We start from the raw sequence: 9,785 nt of genomic DNA, 5'->3' as shown, positions 1-9,785 counted from the left end.
ATATGTATAAAATGGTATAAAGGTCAAAGGAATACCTCCAAGAAAAGTCAAAGTTATCTCCTTGCAACGAAAGCGTTCAAGCAGAAAAATAATGAAGAAATAGTCAAGTCGGCCTAAGGACAGCAAGTCGACCTCACGTCGGCTTAAAGGAGGGACAGTCCTCTATATATAGAGATTGTTGACTCCCTCTCAACGTCAATAAGCAAGCTCTGGAATTAGTGAAGGTAGAAGTCGAGGAAATTAAATGAAAAGGAAAGTATAAGGGTCTCCAAGACAAGTGAAGGAAGGAGGAAGAAGACCAAAATGAAGAGGATTGTTTCCATGGATAGAAACAGTCACAAGTGCAAAGAAAAGGAAGGAAAGTCTACCGCATAACAACAACTAGAGGACAGTTTCATGAATTATCATTGTTTGGGTGAGAAATTAATTCTACAAGGCCTCCCAAGTCTAGCAAAGGAGTCTCTCTCTCTAGCGAAGGAAAAGAACCCTAATTCTCTAGGGTTCCTACCACACATGGAAAAACTAGGGTTGTTGTTCAATTACATCAGTTTGCAAACCTATCTCAAGAAGAACCTCGTTGGATCAAGGGAAGGGTGTCTTCATAATTTAAGATCATATCTAAGTAAATAAGAAGCATATCTCATCAAAAGGCTCACGTAAGCAAGATCTATCTCTAGACAAAGATCGAAGAAGGAGGACGAAGTGCTGGGAAACAAAGTGTCGAAATAAGGAAGTCTATGTGTCGGGAACAAAGTGTAGAATAGAGGAAGGACTTGAATTTTTCTTGGAGGAAATCCTAGTCAAGGGTCTAGGGTTTGGAATTGATCAAAAGAAGCTTCAATAATAGAAACTTACCAAAGGGTTTTCCTCTCTAAGAGAGAGAGGTTTTCGCCCTAGCAGAGAGCCAACATCTATGTTCTTGTCTTTATGTTTTTGGTAGCAGTTTGATGAAACACACACACTAATAATAAGAAGAATATCAAGCTAAGATAATTGTAAAATTTCTTCACAAATTTTTATCAAGTCAAGAAGAATCACACTACACCTAATTGCTCTAGATTCTTCAGCATATCCTAGGTTCCATTCAAAAGTTTCGATAAAATGGCGAATGCGATTTAATAATTAAAGTGTTAACTTAAATCAAGTCGAGTCTCCATATCAGAAGTCGGAGATGAGAGGTCCATATCGCACATCAAAGATTGGAGGTCCATATCGCATATCAGAGCTTAGTTCTATTGGAGATCGGAGGTCAGAGTTTTGAGGGGTGACACAAAATTAGAAAATGTCAATATGATATTTCTCCGATATCATTGTTCTTGACTTTTCACTCTTTCTTTCGGGCATTCTGGTCTTCTCTTAGATTTTCTCCTCCTTGGCTTGTCTTGGCTCCTGCTCTTGGCTTTTGATGGCTTTCCTTTTGCTCCCGATGGCTTCTCTTTGAACTGCTTCTCACTCTTTTATTTGGCACTGCTCCTTGGATCCAATGCTTCTTGGGGTTCTGTCTGTATCTATATATATATATATATATATATATATATATATATATATATATAGATATATATATATATATATACTCCTTGGTTCCAACGCTTCTTGGAGTTTTGTCCATATATATATATATAGATATAGATATAGATATATATATATATATATATATATATTCAATCCATATGGCCATCAATGACAACACTGACATCTCAACAATATCCCCCTTTGTCATTGATGGCAATATACTCATTTTCATGGATCCCTTCCTTTTTGTATTCTCTTCCCCTTTGGCACCAATGGAAAATGGGGTGCCCAAGTACCCCCCGATCAAGTTGATCCCCCTGTCATGGTGCTTCTTCTCTTGTCAATGTGTTCTCTTAATGTGATGCAAGAGAAATGACCCTCATTATTCAAATGCTTCTAATGGAAGGGGTTTTGTAAATATATCTACAATTTTCTCCTTTGTATTGACGTATTCCAACTTGATATTTTGTTCAACAACTTGTTCACGGAGAAAGTGGTATTTGATTGGAATATGTTTGGTCTTTGAGTACATTACCGGATTCTTTGAAAGACTAATGGCACTGGTGTTGTCACAATAGATGGTGATTGGTTGATTAGTCTCTATGTTGACATCTTTCAATGCTTTCTTCATCCACAATATTTGTGTACATCAATCTGTAATAGATATATATTTGGCTTCAGCAATGGAGAGAGATATAGAATATTATTTCTTACTGAGCCAAGATACTAGACAATCTCCCATGAAGAATGCATTTTTGTTGGTAATTTTTCAATCATCTATGCTTCCATCCCAATCAACATCGGTGTAAGCTGTCACGGTAAGAGTTGTGCTTTTGGGATACCATAAGACCAAAATCAGGAGTACCTTTCAAGTATCTGAGAATTCTTTTCACATCCAACAAATTTGATTGCTTAGTGAAATCCTCCCACCATTCCTACTGCTTGCATAATATTGGGTCTTGTAGCAGCTAAGTATAGGAGAGCTCCAATTATTGACCTGTAAAGAGTTGCATCTACTGAGGGGGATTCATCATCTTTGCTCAATTTGCAATATGTGGTCATCAATGTGTTCATAGGTTCACACTCTTCCATCCCATATATTTTAAGCATGTCTTTAAGGTATTTTGCTTGAAATATGAATATACTTGTTGTAGTTTGAGTTACTTGTAGTCCAAGGAAGTAAGATAACTCACCAATCATTGACATTTCGAACTCTTTCGAAATATTTTGAGCAAATTCATGGCTCATCCCATCATCGTTGTTGGCAAAAATTAGATCATCAACATATACAAGAGTGACTAGCAGTTTGTCTTTTTCCATCTTCTTGTATAGATTGCTTCATGCCACTCTCGTTTATAAGCCTTTTTGTTGTATATAATTATCCAATCTTGCGTACCAAGCTCGAGGAGCTTGTTTCAATCCATATGGTGCCTTTTTAAACTTGCATACAAAGTCTTTTCCTTTTGCTAGTTCAAACCCTTCCGGTTTCTCCATGTAAACTTCTTATTTTAGATCACCATGAATGTTGATTCATGTCCATTTGATCAACTTTGAATCCTTTTGAACAAGAAAATTCCAAAAACATCCTTATAGCCTCCATACAAGTTACTGATGCAAAGGTTTCTTTAAAATTGATTCCTTTTATTTGTGAATAACCTTTACGAACAAGCCTTGCCTTAGTTCTGATGATTTTCCCATCTTCATTCATTTTTCTTTTGAACACCCACTTGGTTCCAATTATATTTTTATCTTTTGGACAAGGTACAAGGTCCCATATTTCATTTTTTTCGATTTAGAACATTTCTTCTTCCATTGCTTCTACCCAATGAGGGTTCTTACTGGTTTGAGCAAAGTTTTATGGTTCTACCATGGATAGTAGAGCAACATTATATTTTCTTGGTGAATTATTCATCCTTCTTTGGGTTTGTATTCCATCATCTGTATTCCTAATAATCTATTCTTCTGGATGGTGTTTTTGAAAAAAATTTACTTTTGATGGAGTCTGAGATGTCTCCTTTTGATTTTCTTGATCTTTTTCTTCCTTTGTTGTATCTTCTTCAAAATCTTCAAGAATAGAATCTTTTTCAAAGATTTCAATCTCCTTTTCTGGGAGTGCCTCATCAATCTTCACATCAATGCTTTCTACTATCTTTCATAGTCGATTATTGTAGCATTTGTATGTTTTTCTCCTTGTAGAATATCCAAGAAATATTCCTTCATCAACCCAAGAATCAAACTTTCTTGGTGAGTAATCATTGATATTCATAAAGCATTTACTTCCAAAAATTCTAAAGTATTTTACCAAAACAGGTCTTCCTTACAATAATTCATACGGAGTCTTGTCATTATTTGGTCTTAGTTGGGCTATATTCAATATATACATTGTCGTTCCAACTGCTTCTCTCCAAAACTTGGCTTGTAAATCAGCTACTAGTAACATTGTTCTTACCGTTTCTTGCACGGTTTTGTTTCTTCTTTCCACTACTCCATTTTGTTTAGGAGTTCTAGCTACGGAAATTTCTCTTTTGATCCCATGTAGATCACAGAAATCATTGAATTCCTTTGAAGCAAATTCTCCTCCTCTATCTATTCTAAGACACTTGATTTTTTATTCTTTTTCGTTTTCCACAAAATCTTTGAAATTATTAAAACATTCAAATGCTTCGGATTTAAACTTTATAAATAATACCCACATCATTCTAGTATAGTCATCAACAAATATAGCAAAGTACCTTTCTCCTTGTAGAGTTGGAGTTCTCGTTGGTCCACATAAACCTGCATGTATGTTCTCCAAAGGTTTTGATGTTGAGATCTCCTTAGTCTTGAAGTAGGTTCTAGTTTTCTTTCCATGTTGACATGGGCCACACAACTTGATCTGGCTTGAAACTTTTTGGAATGTCCCTTACTGCATTTGTTTTACTGATATTAACCAAGTTATCAAAGTTTGGATGCCCCAGTCGTTTGTTCCATAACCAGTTTTCATCTGCTCAAATCTGTTATCGGGAAATCTAGTGTCTATGCAGAACTGCTAGTCCCACTAAGGCTGGTAGCTACCTTAGAAACAAACAAACTAAAACCACTTTCGTTTTCCTTTATGAGAAGGAGATAAGAGGGGAAAGAAGGAGACCAACCTCTGTCTTGCGCTTGGTTCCTTGCTTGATTCCTCTCTCTTCTGATAGATCTTTGCCACTTGCTTCCTCATCTACCCAGCTTCAAAGAGCACCTGTAGAATCAAAGCAGCACAACACTATCCAAGAACATAGATCTACTATCATAAACAATATAGGACCAGATATATATTGATCACACAAATGCATATATCATCAATCATACAAGAATGTGGAGGAAAACTTGAATAGATTTATTAATAATCAAGAATAGAAAAGAGGATTACAACCAATTGTTCTGACCCAGCATCATCCTCTCAGCAAGAAAGCCCTTCTTCACCTCAGGAAAAGCTTAGATCACCCAACACTATGATGTTACACCAAGAAACCAGTAGCACTTCCTTACAAGATACAAAATTCGAACCTCTGGATCTCTAGGATGAGGGATCCATATATAGATGTTTACAAGGGGGGTGAGTCAGCTTTTGAGATTTGATTAGTGTCCTCTCTCTCATAGTTCTTGATTCCACTTGGAGATTGATGATCTCTTACTCATCCCTGGGCGAATGCAAAGATGCAAGTGTCACAGGAGAAGTTTCTGGAAGATTCCATGATCCTCCACCTTGCAGATTGACCCTGTCATTTGTCCACTCTCTCCCATCGCACCCCATAGAATGGTTTTTCAGTATGCATCGCACCTCCCGTGTGTATTTAGGTGGGATGCAGCGCACTTTGACCATGGAGCAGGTGAGATGGTCCAGTTTTGACCAGTTCTGAGTAGTTTTTCATGGAGAACTTCTGGGAGAAGATGTAATCAGTTGACCTTGTTCTTTTAGAGGTTGGAACAACACTTTTAGGGACTTAACAGTCCTTGGTTTATGGACATTTATGATTGGGGTTGCAGTGCCCAAAAATGTCTATAACAGTTGCCCCCTAAAGCATGAGGTCGTTAATCTGTTGATGTCGGGTGAAATGCTTTATCATGAGGATCTAAAGTTCTTTCAAGTTGGAAGGCGACCTGTAATAAGATACAATACAATACATTATCTTCATAATATTTTCATGATCTAGCTGAGGCGGGCATTCCCATGCTCAGCTTTATAAATTCATTTTTAAGTACATAAGACATACAATCGTCTGAGTGCAGACTGATGATTCTGGTAGAGCCATCATCCCTTGAGGTGGATGATTATCTGTGCAGCAATGATGTACATTTGATGTCTTTATTTTCCTGAATATATATCGCAGCCCGGATGGATGAAACTAGATCCGTGGTCTTCAATCTCATTCGATCTTCACTCAAAGTACAAATTGATCCATGTGAGAGATGTTCTGGAGTCGAACATGGAAAGACATCGCCTGATTACCAGCCAATGATGTAAGCTGTTAACAGGCGTGAGAGGAATCACCGATAATGATGATGACCCTCAAGGTACTACAGTACAATTCACGTGGTGTGAAAAAGGGACTTGGTTTTCGAACACCACGCAAAATCTTTCGTTCAAAGGCCATTGATGTAAACCTGTCGCCGGAAGTGAGAAACTTGCCATTGAGGCATGCAAGCTTCAAAGTACTGAAAGGGTTGTTCCTAGATCGACTTCTTGGATAATGAGCTGATGTCGACAAGAAGCGATCCGTCATAAGAGGGCCTTAGTGAATCCCACATCAATGACACGGAACGGAGCAAATGATTTTAATGGAGGTGAAAATGATTTGATGACATAAGGTTTAGGGTGGCGGTCATAAAAGAATGGAGCGTAAATGTATTGCAGTGGATGAGACACAGGTGAATTCTCTGAACGACTTCTCTTGAACATATCGGTGACACTGACATGATGGATTGGTAGCGTTAACCCCAAATGTGGATGGTGTGATGGACCCATGGTGATATGATCAGTGAACGGAACAACCCAACCCGACTCGGATGCGGAGTGAAAGTGTCATGTTCAAGAGCGACTTGCTAGCAATAAAGTTTCTTCAAGTTTTCTTCCCAATTTTTCCCCAGTCATTGCTGACCAGTACCTCTTTATTTTTGTCAAGCTTGAGGAGGATAACATATGCTTGTTCTATAATTTACCCTTTGGGCAAACCCATCACTATGTTTTAACGAGCCTAGCGATAGTGAAACTCGTTCTTGTCTGTATGGACAAGTTTGTCGCTATTCGGTTTTAACGAGTTTAATGACAAGGATAACTCGGTCCTTTTCAATTTTAGAGAGTCTGAAAAAGGGACGTAAAGAAAACTCCAATAATCCTTTTTCGTCATATAATCCCTTGATTCCGAAACAGTATAAAACAATACAAAAGGGATGAATTTTCGGTACTTTTAACGAGCCGAACAAAACAAGCGCTCGATCTTTTTGTGTAATAATCCCTCAAGTCCAAAAAGATTAAAGTCCAAAGGAGGGATAGCACTTCCGGTCACTTTAACGAGCTGGAGAGGCCAATTTCTCGGTAATATTTTCATATTTTACGAGTCAATTGAAAATAGCTTAAAGGAGACTCGTTTTTTGAGGAACGAGTGATAAATTCGGGTAGCAGCTAATTCCAGGTAAGGTTTGGAATTTTCCAATCACGGCAGTGTCACAAGGATGGCTAACAGGATCACTCTTCGCAGCTGTTCCTCAAAAAGGGTAAACAATCAAATGGAGGTGAATGATCGGCCAAAATAGAGTGGAGGTGATGATGAGAACACGACCAAGGCTTCAAAGGTTGATGATAATACATTCACGATGGTTATTTACCGGAAATTGGTTCATTTTTTAATGAGCTTAAACTCTGGGGGAAAATTTTCTCATTACTTATGTTTATTTTTTAACGAGCTTGAATTCCGCGTTAAAACTGCTCGATCCAGTTGTATAATAAGTATGTCTCATTAAAAAATGGCATTTTTTCAAAGCTTTGCCCCACATCCTTTCTTTATGCAAGTTAAGAAACGACCAATCCTACAGGTTTAAAGGGTTAGAGGACCTACAAATTTAAAACATAAATGGTCGCTCTTCGCTTGCATGCCCCCAGGTATAGTGAAGTAGAGTTTCCAGGTTACCCCTCAGTTTGCAGGCAAAACATTCGTTTTATCAAGAAAGGCCTACCCTTTAACAGAGGTATCTTATTCTGGTCTAACCCCATTTTCCTAAATGGACGGGTGTGTCAACCAGTCATATATCGTTCGCGGAAACCTACCTTATACCCAAGGTTTTCCTGTCAAAACAGGCCAGGGTGCATGCCCCCTGGGTTTCAAATCATATCCTCCGGATCACTCGCGCTCATCAGGAGGACAGACTGGGGATTGATGAGACATTCCTTGCATGAAAAGACCATTCAGGGATGGTATATGACTATTTGCTATGTGTGAACCGGGGAATGAAAGTTGGTCTACGAGCTTGACCACTCTTCCTTCATGCGGAAAACACATTACTCTAAAGGGTGAGGATACAATGGCTCCCATGCAATAAATATAGTCGCATCCAAGGAGTAGATTATAATCCAGGGGTCCTTGGACTACCATTACGTTCATGTGAACGGTTTTCCTTCTCAATGTTATCGGCACATTGGGAAGGATCCTTAACGGTCGATTGGTTCCTTTGTCAAAGCCTGTTAGATTTATCATTTCAGGCAAAAGCGATGGCGAACCAAGCGCTTTCCAAGTAGTTGAGGAAAGGATACTCACAGAAGCCCCTTCATCTATGATGGTACCGGCCATGACCATTCTATATATTTGAGCAATGATTCGAAATGGCACACTAGCCAGTAAGCGGGGTCTGCCTAGTAGATTCCAATCGAAGGAAACAACTAGGTTGCTTGGAGGTGGGACCGAATAGACGGTCGGATACGACTCTGACAAACTTCCTTCCTGTGGTAAAGGAATGGGTAGACTGCAAGGAAAAATTTAAGAACCCCCCCTAAATTTATAAATATAATAAATGGGCGAATCTCCATGGTATATAGGAAAAATGGAAGGCGATTTTATCAATAATATAATATGTATATATAATTTTTTGGCGAATCTCTCACCAGGCATGGCGAATATTTTACTCAATTATAAAATCTTGTAAGATCTTGGCGAGTCTTTCACTAAATAATAGAACTTTGTAAATTCCTAGTGAATCTTAGCATAGGCTACATGCTGGTTTAATTCCCCCAATTAAATAGGCTACATTCCAGGTGAATACCATGGGTCAATACCATGTGCCATTTTGGTGAATACCATGGGTCAATACCATGTGCCATTTTTATTTTTATTAATTCTAATATTAGGGTTAATAATGGTTTTTTGCATGGTATTAATAACAATCTAGTCCATGGTATTTGTCCCATAGTATTTTGGCCATAGTTTTCACCTAAATATAACCCATTTTTTGAGTGTTCCTAAATATAAGGTGACTTATGGAGTAAACATAAAAAAAATGTTTTATTTGTTTACCATACCTCTCGTTTATTTATATTTTTATTAATTTACCATACCTCTTTTACAAATATGGTATTTGGCCCATAGGATTCACTTAAATAAAACCTCTTTCTTAAGCCTTCATAAATAGAATGAGGGTTATGGACTAAATATAAAAAGAGGTTTTATTTATTTACGATACGTCTAGTTTATTTATATTTTTATTTATTTACCATACCTTTTGAGTAAGTATAAAAAGACGTTTTATTTATTTACCATACCTCCACTTTACTTATATTTTTATTTGTTTACACCCTTACATGTATATAAGGTGACTTATGGAGTAAATATAAAAAATGTTTTATTTATTTACCATACCTCTCATTTATTTATATTTTTATTAATTTACCATACCTCTTTTATAAATATGGTATTTGGCCCATAGGATTCACTTAAATAAAACTTATTCTTGAAAATGGGCGAATGGATTCACTTAAATAAAACCTATTCTTGAAAATGGGTGAATGGAAGGTTGTAAGTCCTAATTTCAAGGGCTAAATTTACCTTTTTTACCCTCTCCCTTAAAATAAGGTGGGCTATTTGAGGTGATTTGTAAAAATGTACTATGATACAAAATATTCGCCCACTAAAAATTTAAAACCCCTTAATTTCGCCAAAGGGCGAACATTCACCCCTAAAATTATCCTTGGTAGATTGCCCCCATGTTCATCGGAGTCTGTGCTTACGAAGAGAATTTGGACGGTGTCGTTTTTGTTCTCT

The sequence above is a fragment of the Pinus tabuliformis genome, chromosome 6 (assembly GCF_031772625.1).
Source record: "Pinus tabuliformis cultivar Carrire ecotype Pingquan chromosome 6, CPIR1, whole genome shotgun sequence".
Taxonomy (NCBI): Eukaryota; Viridiplantae; Streptophyta; class Pinopsida; order Pinales; family Pinaceae; genus Pinus; species Pinus tabuliformis.
This window is presented reverse-complemented; position numbering follows the sequence as displayed.